This window comes from Nesoenas mayeri (assembly GCF_963082525.1).
Source record: "Nesoenas mayeri genome assembly, chromosome: 14".
NCBI lineage: Eukaryota > Metazoa > Chordata > Aves > Columbiformes > Columbidae > Nesoenas > Nesoenas mayeri.
In genome coordinates this window covers 18,023,172-18,035,626 of record NC_137556.1, presented here as the reverse complement: position 1 = coordinate 18,035,626, position 12,455 = coordinate 18,023,172, and the positions used below count along the sequence as shown (strand labels likewise).

Genomic DNA, 12,455 nt, shown 5'->3' with positions numbered 1-12,455 from the left:
ATTAAATATTATTGGTCCTAAACTAGACCCATATGTGATACCATTCATTACTGGTTTCCACTTGCATGCTGAGCCATTGACTCTAACCCTTTTGATGCAGCCATGCAGCTGATTTCTTATCCATCTAGTAAGATCCAGAGCTTTTCTAGAGATCAGCGACTCCTGAGCTCCACAAGGCCACATGCAGGAAGGTTTTTAGCTCCTAACCTATGGAAATGTGAGATACCATTGCAGACAGTGGGGCTTCATACACCTGCCTAAGGTTCAGACCCTGGATACCTTGTGCAGACACAAACCAAAGTTTGTTGAAATGAAACTACATTTTTGATTTTTCTTTAATGAAAATGCTGCCCAGTGCTGTGGATGAGCTTGCAGAATGTCTGTTGCTGGTTCTCTGGGCACTTTAGGTGCTCCCAAATGTATTTAAAGCTTCCTTTCTTGTATCCTCAGGTTTCCAGGCTGTGGGGAGGCTTTGCTCCCTCCGCTCCCAGAAGTTTTGCTGCAGGGATCCCTGGCATAAGCGTCTCCTCAAGCCAACACCTTCTTCCCTTGTTCCTTTTCCATGCCGCTGTCCCCAGCTCCATCCCCTCTCTGGTGACACAGAGACCTTCAAGATTCTGCACCTGTAGCTTCTTTCTTCCTCGAGCACCCGTGAGCGCTGTGCCGACGTCGGCTGAGAAGCGGCAGTGAACAGGGTCAGAAATGTCTCTTCTCTTGCTCAGGAATATTCTCGGACAAAATGGAGAAGTTTGTCCCCAAATCTGCGAGGTGGTAAATCCTACTGTTTGCTGAGCAGAACCGATGGGAAGAGTTCACCAGATGTCATCGCAGAACAGTTTAGTTCAGAAGTTCCTCTGGAGGCCTCAGGTCCATCCGTCCTGCCCCAGGTAAGCCTGACTCCAATTAGAGGTTGTTCAGGGCCTTTTGCAGCCAGATTTGAGTATTTTTAAGGACAGAAATTGCCCCAGTCCGCTAGACATAACTGGGCTCCCTTCTCTGGTGTTTGTGAAAAGATTCTCCTTATGTCAAGTCAGAATGTCCCCTGTTGGAGCTGCTGGCTGTTACCTCTTAACCTTCTCCGTTCTCTCACCTCCTTGTTTCTCCCAGAGCAGTGTTGGGGACACAGTGACAGCACCTGTGTGCTGTGACAGGGTTCGGGGAGCAGCGTTGGTGGAGACTGAACCTTCATTTGATTTCCAAAGGAGACAGAACCTCTTTGGAGAACTTTTGCCCTAGATCTTTAAAGTGTTTAATCTTTCCAGAATACGTGGGGTGCTTTCTGCGTGTATCATGCCCTGGGAGAGGGTTTTGAGCCTCTACCCTGGAGTTCCTAGAAACCGAAGTCACTCCTCATCTTCACTGATGCAATCTGTAAGTACAGCTATGGTGCTGGCTGTTTTTGGAGGTACATTCCTACTGTTTCCCACCTATGTGTATCAGAGTCCAGAGAGAAGAACTACAACCAGCTCAGAAACTTTCTGTAGCACAGCTGTGTAGTTCAGCAGTTGCTGTTTTCATCTCACAACAGGTCATGTATGGCTTGGCCTGACCTTTCCCTACGCTTTAGGGCGAGCTGTGCTTTTTGTGCCCTGGCAGTGCTGTCACTGCAGCACCCAGCTGGTGCCCAGCCGCTGGTTCAGCCGCAGCAGACGTTCCGGTGCGGATGTTTTGGCAGGTGGAGGTGGCATTTCTAACAGAGAACGTGTAGTAAAGTCTGTGGAAGTGAGATGAGGCTGTGACCCCGAGTGAGGAGCTGCTGTCCCCACCAGTGCTGGCGCTGCTGGTGTAACCACAGGCTGCTGGCACTTGCTTTTGGGGGTGCTGTGGTTGATGGATGTGCCCAGCTCTGGGGTGTAGCTCCTGCCTGTCCTGGGCTTCTGCCAGGCTGCTGCCACTGCGAGAACCCCTTGGGATGTCACTGCTGGGCTCTCTGCAAGTGTGTGGTGCTTACTGGGAGATACTGGGAGCCTGACTGTGCCCGTAGTGCCCACAACACTCATCCCTGACTTTTTCACTGGGGCATCAGCACTGGGCAGTGATTTTGTTTGCAATTTGAGCTTTGAGAGGCCCCTGGAGGGAGTCCCAGCTTAGGACCAGGGGTGCCCTAGTGGTTTTTCTGCCTCTTGTGTATCTGGGGGCTTTTCTGGCTTTGCAAACTGGGGGTTTTCTCTGGGATCCCCTTACTGTGTGTTAGTATTTCCAGGTCCCTTGCAGTGCCGGTTTCATCCGCCAGATGTGCGCAGTTGAGCCGCGTTGGCTCCGTGCCGGAGGATGAGCTCAGAGGATGGGGATTGGGAGAAGGGATCAGCTGCTTCCCTGACGTGGGGCTGACGCAGCTCAGCATCCTCCCCTGCACCCCCCCTGCATCCCCCTGCACCCCCCCGTGACCTGCTTTTCCAGACAAAGAAGGGATGTGCCGGCTGCGCGCGCACCCCACTCTGCGCCAAGGGCAGCCCCGGCCCCCCGCACTGTGCCCCCCTCCCCATGTCCCCGTTCTGAACCTGGCAAGAGCAGCTCAGCTCCCATTTCAAGGAGCCTTTGTCCTCTCAGACAGCTTGCTACGAGAGATTTGTCTTTCTTTTTTTGTGCCGGTGACAAGACCATAATTAGGAAGGGGGTCTCCATCTGCTGCTGGGGGGAATGGGGGGGTCACAGGGAAAGATCACCTGCCCCAGCACAAAAAGGCAGTGCTTACCCCCCAGCCGGCATCACCAGCCTTTTGGATGCTTGGTGATTAGGCAGTTTGAGAGCAGGAGCAGGGCTTAGCAGCATTTTGTGCCATTTAAATGGAACGGGGATCTCAGAACGTTGTGCAAACCCTTCTGTCATGGGGGTCCCCACGTCTCTCCAGTGCCCCCCACTCCTGCCCTGTGCTCTGAGCCGGGGGGCTGTTATGCTGCTGCAGTGCTCTGCTACTCCTGCACCCCCCAAACCTCCATTTCTGCACCCCCAACCCCCCCGTCTCTGCTGACATTACAAGTTTGGGTGTCTACCCAGCGGTGCCTGCGCACCCCAGTCCTGGGTCCCCCAGCTCTGCCTGTCTCCATCACTCCTGCCCCGCAGCCCTGTCTGAGCAATCCCAGCACTGCCCAGCTGAGTCACCCAGGCTGTGCTGAGGAAGCGCCCGTGTTCAGTAGCCCCAGACCTATGTTTTATAGTTTTTTTCAGTTCCACTTTGTTCACAGGATGGGTGTTCTGGCAACTTAATTGTGGTTGTTTGGCCTGGAGAAGAGAAGGCTCCACAGAGACCTTATTGAGGCCTTTCTGTACTTAAAAGGGACTGGTAAGAAAGACGGGGACAGACTTTTTAGCAGGGCCTGTTGCCATGGGACAAGGAGTGATGGTTTTAAACTAAGGAGGGAGATTCAGGCTGGACATGAGGAAGAAACTGTTGCCCCTGAGGGTGGTGAGAGCCTGGCCCAGGTTGGCCAGAGAGGTGGTGGATGAACCATCCCTGGAGACATCCCAGGCCAGGCTGGACGGGGCTCTGAGCAACCTGAGCTGGTGAAGATGTCCCTGCTCATGGCAGAGGGGGCACTGGGGGAGCTGGGAAGGGCCCTTCAACCCAAACTATTCTATGATTCTATCTTTTGATACCACTTCCAATGTGGCAATGATGCAAAATGCCTGTCAGCACACCCGTGATGCTGATCCCCCTGCCCTGGCAGCCAGGTCTGACCTGCCGAGCTCCCTCCTGTCCCCATGCCAGCCTCACTTGTCCCCTGCCACGCAGGGGGACATGCCTGGAGTTTTTGCAGCTGCAGAAATGACAGTAATAACATCAAACCTCCCTGTCTGTCCTATCCCAGGTGCCCCACACCCTGCACCCAGGGGCTGCTGCAGCAGGAGAATCACCACAGAGCCCCAGCTCTGGGTCAGCCTCACCCTGATCCCATCAAAATGACTGTTCTCTCCCAGAAAAGGCCCTTACAGATATTTTTGTAGGTACTTATGCAGCCAGTGGGATTTCTGGGTGCAGCTTTGTGGTGTTTAGGTGCTGGTACACCTGAACCATCACTTACCAGGCTGGATATGTACAGTTCCAGTGCCAAAGTGTGTGCTGGGCACCCTGCTCCTGCCTGAATTTAATCCTTCAGTGTTAGGATTTTACCTGCAGTCACCTATATCATTGCTTTCTCTCTTCCTTTTTAATTCCTTGCTTTTCTTCCTCTGCATTTGTTTTGATTGCCACAAAGGACTTGGGGTCCTGGATCGATTTGTTTTTCACTCATAACCGAGTGATGCCTTTTGGCCCCTTTTGAGCTGATCCTGGGAAAGCTTTCTGTGACATTCACAAGAGAATTTAAGCCTCAGATTCAGCTAGATTTGGCCCTGCACTGACATAATCCTGGCTTAAAAGCTGGATGCTCAGGGAGCGGCTTGCAAGGTATCCCTGTGCAAGTTTTGCATGTGCCCTTTGGTTCCTGAACCCCTCCTAGGGACAGCATCTGGTCGCCCCAATTCAGGTGGGTCCTGGTTCTCCCCCTTTTCAGCCCTTTATCCCATCCCTGAGCCCAGAAATGTTCCCATGAGAGGTAACACCGGGGTTTGAGCGCTCGCTCTGGTGTGGGACTTAATACAAATGAAATCTGGTGGTTTTATTCAAACGTGGAAAAATATATAAATGTGGAAGACAGTGGCACTAGTTGTAGGGAGTTGTATGTGCAAAACATACTGGTTTTAATCCTTTTCCTAAGGATTGTGAATGTAACACACAGAGGAAAAGCAGAATATAAAAGGGGTGGTGGGGAGAGGCAACCGGGAGAGCTCAGGAGGCAGCAAGGCTGCTGAAGTTTTTTAAGCAAATATTTTGGCTATACCAATTTAAATGCTCCAATAAGGGCTGGTTGGGGTCTCTTTTTCTGCCTGGAGCCTGTGGGGCTGGAGCAGAGCTGGAGCTGCCCCCCCACACACCCCAAACAGCTCATCCAGCAGCAGAGGGTGCTCGTGCATCACCGTGCAAATCCTCCTTCTCCCTCAGCCATCTTAGGCAAAGTGTTTTCCCTCCCTGCAGTCTCCATTTTATGTTTCTGACGCAGAAAATAAAACGGTTGGCAAGGAAAGCGGGGGAGGATGTTGGGGAGCAGGATGTGCAGAGGCAAAGCTTGGTGGGGCTGGGGTGGGGGGATGCTGTGAGCCCCGACTGGTACCCAGGGGGATGTAGAACGAGGGGCTCTCTGGGGGATGGATGCCAGGATTGGGGAGGGGGTGCTCTGCGGAGAGAGCTGCTCTTTCTGATGAAATATTGCTTGGAATCCACCCCCCCACCCCAAGCAGATGGGGGGTGCCCACCCTCCCTCCATCCCTCGCTGTCACAAGATGCTCAAGCTGCAATAGTGCTGGTTTTAACCCACCCAAGGAGGCTGAGCAGACCCCACACACTGCCTGGGTGAGGTTTCACCGCAGAGCTGCTCTCGGCCGGGCGCCCCAGACAAGAGGCACTTTTCCTGTTTTTCATTGTTCGGGACACACTGATCTATTCTTGCTCCTTTTTTCCTTCCTGCCTGTGCACACTGGAGGGGGTGGGTTGTTGCCCCAGGTTTGTTACCAAGCAAATCCTGGCAGCAGCACCTTTCCCAGCTGTGTGGAGCCCCAGGAGAGCCGCCGGCATCTGATACTGAGTCACTATTGTCAGCGTCTCTATTTGTAGTAACCATTTTTGTGTTATTCGTCACTGCATCCTTCTTGTTATGCAGGGCAGCGCTTAGGGCCAGCAGGCATTTCCCAATCCAGGATATGAAGCAAGACAGCAAACTAAACTGCTGGAGGTTTCTCCAACAGTGAACTTCACTGAACCAACCAAACAAGGATGCTGTGGGCTCAGAGATGGACTCGTGTGTCTCTGATCTGCTCCTGGTCGCTGCCTCTTTGCAGGCACATCTCTCCCTTCATGAGAGACAGTTGCAGGAGATAGTTTTGTGAACCTCTGTAAGGCTTCTGGATTTGTCTGGAACTTTTTTGAGGCTAAGAAGTGCAGTTTTCTCTTGTGGCATCTATTGTTCCAGCACCTGAGAACCACATTTCGGGGTCCTCACCCTTACAGGTGTGTGCACAGAGGTAATAGCTGGTGTAAATGCATTCAGCTGACTTCAAATCAGCTGAAGGTGTCAGCTCCAAAACCTGCCTGAGATTAAATACTTCACTGTTTTGTCCAAGTCCATCAGCAGTCTTGAACAAAAATCCCTGGGAAAGCTGACTTGTTGAAAGTCAGTTTAGATGGGTCTGCACAAGCAGCTCATCCCTCAGTGACAGGGATGGGGGGACATCCCACAGGACTGCTCCGTCACCCCTTTTTAGAGACGTTCCCTCCACAGAGTCAGTCCTAATTGCTTTTGTGCTTTTCAAGTCCCAGGTCCAGTTTATTCTTAAGTTCTTACATCCCTTTTTGTTGCTTTCCTAGAAATGTGATTTTGCAGCTTAATGGAGCTTTTTGTTCTGCTTTCACCCAACCGCTCTGTGCTTTTCTTTATTTTCCCTTCCCACAGCCATGCACAAGGATGCTGCTCAGGGAGATAATAAACATCATAAGAGCTGCTGTGGTTTCTGGGGATAGCTAGATGAGTATCTTTGCCTTTAAATATCCTAAGCTAAAGTACCCTTTGTTTTTCATCCTGTGCATGCCCACATACGCGAAAATAGGTCAATGATTCTGTGCTGCCGCTGGCCCGGGGCGGCCGCGGGAGTAGGGCACAGCCACAGCTCCGCTCCCGGGGAGGGATGCTCGTCCTCCCCTGCCCTGTTACTGGGCAGAACGCGGCTTCGGGGACTGGCGAGCAGGGTGGGGGACAGTCCTGGGGTCCCACAGGCTCCTGCAACCCCCCTGCCCAAGGCGTGGAAGGGCCAGGTCAGGGTTCTAAGATTCTGTGATTCTGTGTGATTCTGTGCTGCTTCTCCCCCTCCCCATGGCTGGGGTACAGCAGGAGGGGATGTCTCTGTTTCTGTGGTCACCCCAGGATGGGTACAGCCCCCTGCAGTGAAGCAGTGAGTTTTTAGGTGTCTAAGCAGTGGGCTGCCTCAGTTTCCCCTCTCGTGCTGTGGAGCCAGCAGAACAGGGTGCAAACCCTCTCTGCACTCCTCTGGGTGCTGGTGGGACCACTTGTGTCCCCGGAGATGGAGGTGGCGGTGACAGCCTGACCCTGGTGCAGCACAGACTCATTTTCTGTCTTGTTCGTCAGAAATCTAAACAACCTCCCTGACCTTAAAGCAAAATCATTTACAATAGATTACAATAGTGTGAGTTCTGGGCAGCCCTTCACTTAGCAGCTGAAATGATATTTTTGTTTCGTGGTTCCTATGGAGTCAGTTCTTGCAGTTGCTGAATGAACCAGAGTCTTATATTTTTAGTAGACAGAAATGACAAACATGTTGTTTTACGTCTGCTCTTGGAGAGATGAGAGAGAGAGCTGCTGGAGGAGAACGAGACCTGATCCTTAGGGCTAATGCTCCATTTTAGTCACTGACCGTGCCCACCGAAAGCTCCATATCAGGACAGGCTGGCATCTAATGTGTTTTCATTTAAATATTTCTAACTTGAGAAGAAAAGAACAAAACCCCCAAACAGACAGACTGAAGTACAGGTACAGACAGTGGTGATGTTTCCCTGTTGCCCTGACGTGAGTTTGGTAGAGGACTTGTTCTGATCTTTTCCCTTTCTCACATCTGTCATTGCCTTCTGCTCCCAAATGGTGCCTGCATTGTGATCAAGCGCTGTGTTCTCACCTACGTCCTTCTTCTAGAACTTCCAGTAACAGGCAGGCCATATAACCTAATGTTGTAGGTGTTAACAGAGGGGGGAAAAAGAAGTCTATAGGGACTGCAATGACGTTGGGCATCTTTTGGTTGCTCATCCAGCACCAAACCTGCAAACACATCTCCTGAAATGCTGCTCCCCAAATCTTTTGGTGTTCAGTGTCTCATGCTTTGATGTGCAGGTGGATATTGTCACCTTGGCCTGAAGTCATAGAGTCATAGAATCATTTTGGTTGGAAGAGACCCTCAGGATCATTGAGTCCAACCATAACCCACCCCTGGCACTGCCTCATGTCCCTGAGAACCTCATGTCCGTCTGTCCAACCCTCCAGGGATGGTGACTCCAGCACTGCCCTGGGCAGCCTGTTCCAATGCCCCACAGCCCTTTGGGGAAGAAATTGTTCCCAGATCCAACCTCAACCTCCCCTGGCGCAACTTGAGGCCGTTTCCTCTGCTCCTGGCGCTTGTTCCTGGGGAGCAGAGCCCGACCCCCCTGGCTCCAAGCTCCTTTCAGGCAGTTCAGAGCTCAGAAGGTCTCCCCTCAGCTCCTGTTCTCCAGCTGAACCCCCCAGCGGCCTCCCTCAGCCGCTCCCATCACACTTGTGCTCCAGCCCCTCACCAGCTCCCTTCCCTTCTCTCCACTCGCTCCAGCACCTCAAGGCCTTTCTTGGTGTGAGGAGCCCAGAACTGCCCCCAGGATTCGAGGTTTGGCCTCCCCAGCGCCCAGCACAGGGACGGTCACTGGCCGCACGAGCCCGGCTGCTGTGCGCGCAGATTTATTCTCAGGATCTGGTGCTAGTGGTGAACATCAACCACAGCAGTAAAAGTTCCTTTGTGAGGCGTGGGGAGAGGGAATAAATGGGAGAAAAGGGAAAGGAAAAACTCTCCTCAGGGGCCACTTGGGATGAGAAGCAGCAGGAGTCTCCTGGAATAAGCACTTTCTCCAGAGCAGCCAAATACTTTTCCTACAGTGACCCTTTGGATTCTTCTTGTCTTGCTCTGTGTCCCCATTGTCAATCCTCAGGCTGTGAGTGTTGATTGGAGCAGGCTTTGATGAGAGGCAGATATTGCAGCGCTAATTACCCATTAAGCTTAGGGCGGCCCATCCTTGGGTGATGTTTCTCGGTTGTTTTAATGACCCTCGTCTCCTTTTGTTGTCCCCTGGGAGGAGGTGACAGCTCACAGCAGGGCAGGAAAAGGCAGATCAGCTCCCCATCAGTGGTAATTAACTCTTCTATTCTAATTGCTTCCACTCAGCACAACAGACCTGGGCTGCAGGGCTGATTTAGAGATAAGGGTTATCCAGGTTACAGCACTGTGTGTGCTCAGGGTTAGTCTTAGGTCTGGTTTTGTAAAGCCTTACATGGCTCTCAAGGAAAAGTCTCTTCTGCCTGGTCTGTCTGCTCCACCCCCTGTCCTACAGCAGGGACTTTATTGCTCTTGTCACCTTTTCTTCCTCATCCTCCTTCCCAGTCATGGTTTTGAGCATCCTTGGGACCGAGCAGTGATGAATTTAAATTCCGTGCTTAATTTGTCAAAAAAGAAAAGAAGCTACCGGTGTCTTTAACCTGCTCGGGCAGCAGGGCAGGTTAATCAGTACCAGCTTTATTACCTGAGCTTCCAAATACACCGTCTCTCTTCCTGCAGTGAAGGCAGCTTTATCATCTCACTTTGATGTGGGGAGAGTCTAGATGAGTAAATTTTGGACTTGGTGGATTTTTAAGAACCAAGCACATGTGTTCTGGAAAATCTATGTTCCCTGTGTACAAGCGTTTATAAAATGTGTGCTTGCTTGGCTTCACACCCCTACCCCATTTCTTTTAGAGGCAGAACAACCCAACAAAACAAACCAAACAAAAAGACAACAAACAAACAACAGAAAACCCCAGTTAAAAGCTCCCTGTTTGTCTTCCCAAAACATCTTGAGAGGATCTCAGTTGTCCTATTTTTTTTAAGACACAGGACTCTGGCTTTTCCAAATAGCAGAAATCTGATGTTTGAAAAGCAAAAGCATCTGGTAAAACTCCAACAGAACACATCATTTTCTCCTGCCACGTTTAATTCCAAAAAACCCATCAAAATTTGGCTGTGCGATGCTGGTAGGAAACTCCTATCATGAGTTCTTTTTTTTTTCCCCTTTCTTCATTGCAATTTTCAGATTGTCAGGTCTAAAAAGCCTCTTTTAGCCATTTTCGCGGTCCCGTTCAGCCTTGCTGTGGGATAACGGGCAAGAAGAGAGCGCGGTGGGGAAGGGGCGAATCCCCACCGAGGGGGACGGGCTCTCGGGAGTCCAGATGTGACCTCGAATGGGAGCGCTGCTGCTTGTCAGAACAGGGGAGTGGAAAATAACTCTGATTTTGTTCCCAGAGCTGGAATCTTTACAAAGCTTAAAAAGTACAGGAAGGATGAAATACCTCAGAAATGCCTGTTCCTGGCTTTTTTTACTTTTATTGATCAGAAATACCATTTTTACAGTTAAGATGCTCGCAGGGCGCAGAAGGGATTATGATTCTGCCATCGCTCAGCACTTGCCAATGCTGGCAGCGTCTCCCTCCTCCTCGATGTCTGGAGAACCTTAGAAGCCCATTCCTGGCCGTGATAACGTACACCCAGCCTGAGGTCTTATGAAGAGGGTGGATTTAGGTTAGATATTAGGATGAAATTCTTCCCCGTGAGGGGAATTCTTCTGCCCAGAGAGGTGGTGGATGAACCATCCCTGGAGACATCCCAGGCCAGGCTGGACGGGGCTCTGAGCAATCTGAGCTGGTGAAGGTCCCTGCTCATGGCAGGGGGGGCACCAGATGAGATTTAAGGTCCTTTCCAACCCATACTATTCTATAATTCTGTGATTCTCCCTTCCCAATAGCTTGGCCAAGGATGGGATCTGAATGCAAAACTGCTCTGGAGACAGAACCCACGTGTTCAGAAAATAGTTCTGGTTGCTGTAGCAAGTGGGAAGCAGCACAAGTAAGGAGCAGTTGTTTTTCTGTGTCTATCTGTATTCAGTCACTGGGAGTCCAAAAAGCAGAAGGTTTCGCATAGCGCCCTGCACCAGAGCCGTGCCTGTGCTGCTGCAGGACCCTGTGACACGGCGTGCTCAGAGACGGTCCCTTGGGACTCAGTTGGTCAGCGCTTGTCTCAGGAATCATCTTTTTATCTCTGTTTAAACACATCCTTCTGCTGTGTCCTCCTGCTGATTTCTCTGTGTGTCGCTGTGTTGGACTCCGGCTCAGCTCAGCGAGAAACAAGTGTTTGATGGGTCTGGAGTCTGCGGGGCTGCAGGCATCACTGCCATGCTTCTGCATCTGATCCTACAGGTGAGAGCTGGCGATGGCAAAGAAAGTATTACAGCCAGCCCATCCTAGTGCCTGCACACACCCTGCCCGTGCTCACATACCTGCTGCCTCTGGCGCTAACATTGATTTTATTTGTTTCGCTTGGTAAAATGGGTCTGAGCATGATCTGGTATCTGGGCTCAATCTCTTTGGCTAAAAGGAGGGTGTAACGTGTGGGTCTCTGGGAGGTGACAGCTCTGGGACAGCGAGGGGACTCTGGAGCAGGTTTGGGCAGAACCAGAGGGTTCAGCTCTCTGCAAGGCGAGGGCTTTTCTGGGGGCAGCTCGGGGAGCTGGTTGGGACCCTCGTGAGTTTATTTCCTGGCCACCTGCATGTGGGTGGCTGGAGATACACACTGAGGATTTCAAATACCTGCTGGCCGGGCTTTCAACGCCTGCTCTATGCTCCTGGTCTCCTGACTAATTTTTCTTGTGACCAGCTCCAGGACACACAGCCCTGGGCTCAGAAGTGATCTCGGGGAGGGCACAATTTGGATCTCGGCTGCTCTGATCCAGGACAGTTTGGGCTTATTGCTGTATCCGTAAAGCCTGAGGCTGCATCTCAAAAATGCCTTATTTATGTTGTTTTTTCCTATTAGAGCCACCACTGCGCTGCGCAGGGTGATGAAGGAAAGTAACATCACTGAAGCAAGCAGACGCGATGGCTGGAAGAAGGACACCTATTGTTTCATCCCGTGATGAAAAGCTGGTGGTGCTGACTCAGCATCCAGGGAGGAAGGAAAGACGGAGGCACAACAGGATGTGGACGGCAGATGTATCCGTCCCTCGGATGCAGGACAGACGCCCGACTGCTGCCCCGCACGTACCCCGGTGCTCTGCTGCTTGGCTTACCTGGTCCTGGTCTAACATTCACCTTCAGCCTCCTTCTAACGTGTGGTACCATCTCCAGTATAAGTCCAGCCCATCTCAGCGATGGGGCAGGTGGCTTCACGGCATCTTTGTGCTCTTCTCCAGGACTGTCAGGCTTTAAACAGCTTTAAACAATAGATCTAAAGAAAACAGCTTTTTTATCTTATTTTAGAAGCTGGAGAGGGTGAAATCCTGCAGACCTTTCCTGGTGTGTGTGTCCCTCGCACCAAAATACTGCAAAAAAAGAGCAGGGAGAGCTCTGGTGCTGCCTGGGGCTGTATTTACAGTGTCTGTGAAATGTGAGTGCCTGCATGAGCGAGCTTTGCCCTTGGTCTGAGCACACACGCCGTCCAGGAGCAGAAAGGACCATATTCCCTGGGATCTGCTGCTGGGGGAGCACGAGGGTATTGCATGAAGCAGTTAATTATCAGTTGGGGGGTGATTTGCCTGCATCTAAATGAGGGGTGAGCAATACTTCTGGCAGGGAGCTCAAAGGGATTTT

The 12,455-nt window shown here is 51.4% G+C and overlaps 1 long non-coding RNA gene across 1 annotated transcript; it reads left to right on the top strand.

The window, feature by feature from the left end:
* The first annotated feature begins 778 nt into the window (after positions 1-778).
* Positions 779-12,335, top strand: LOC308045897. Its single transcript, XR_013922829.1, has 3 exons — positions 779-887; positions 1,263-1,371; positions 11,683-12,335. It is a non-coding gene; the product is annotated as an uncharacterized lncRNA (long non-coding RNA).
* The last annotated feature ends 120 nt before the right edge of the window (positions 12,336-12,455 follow it).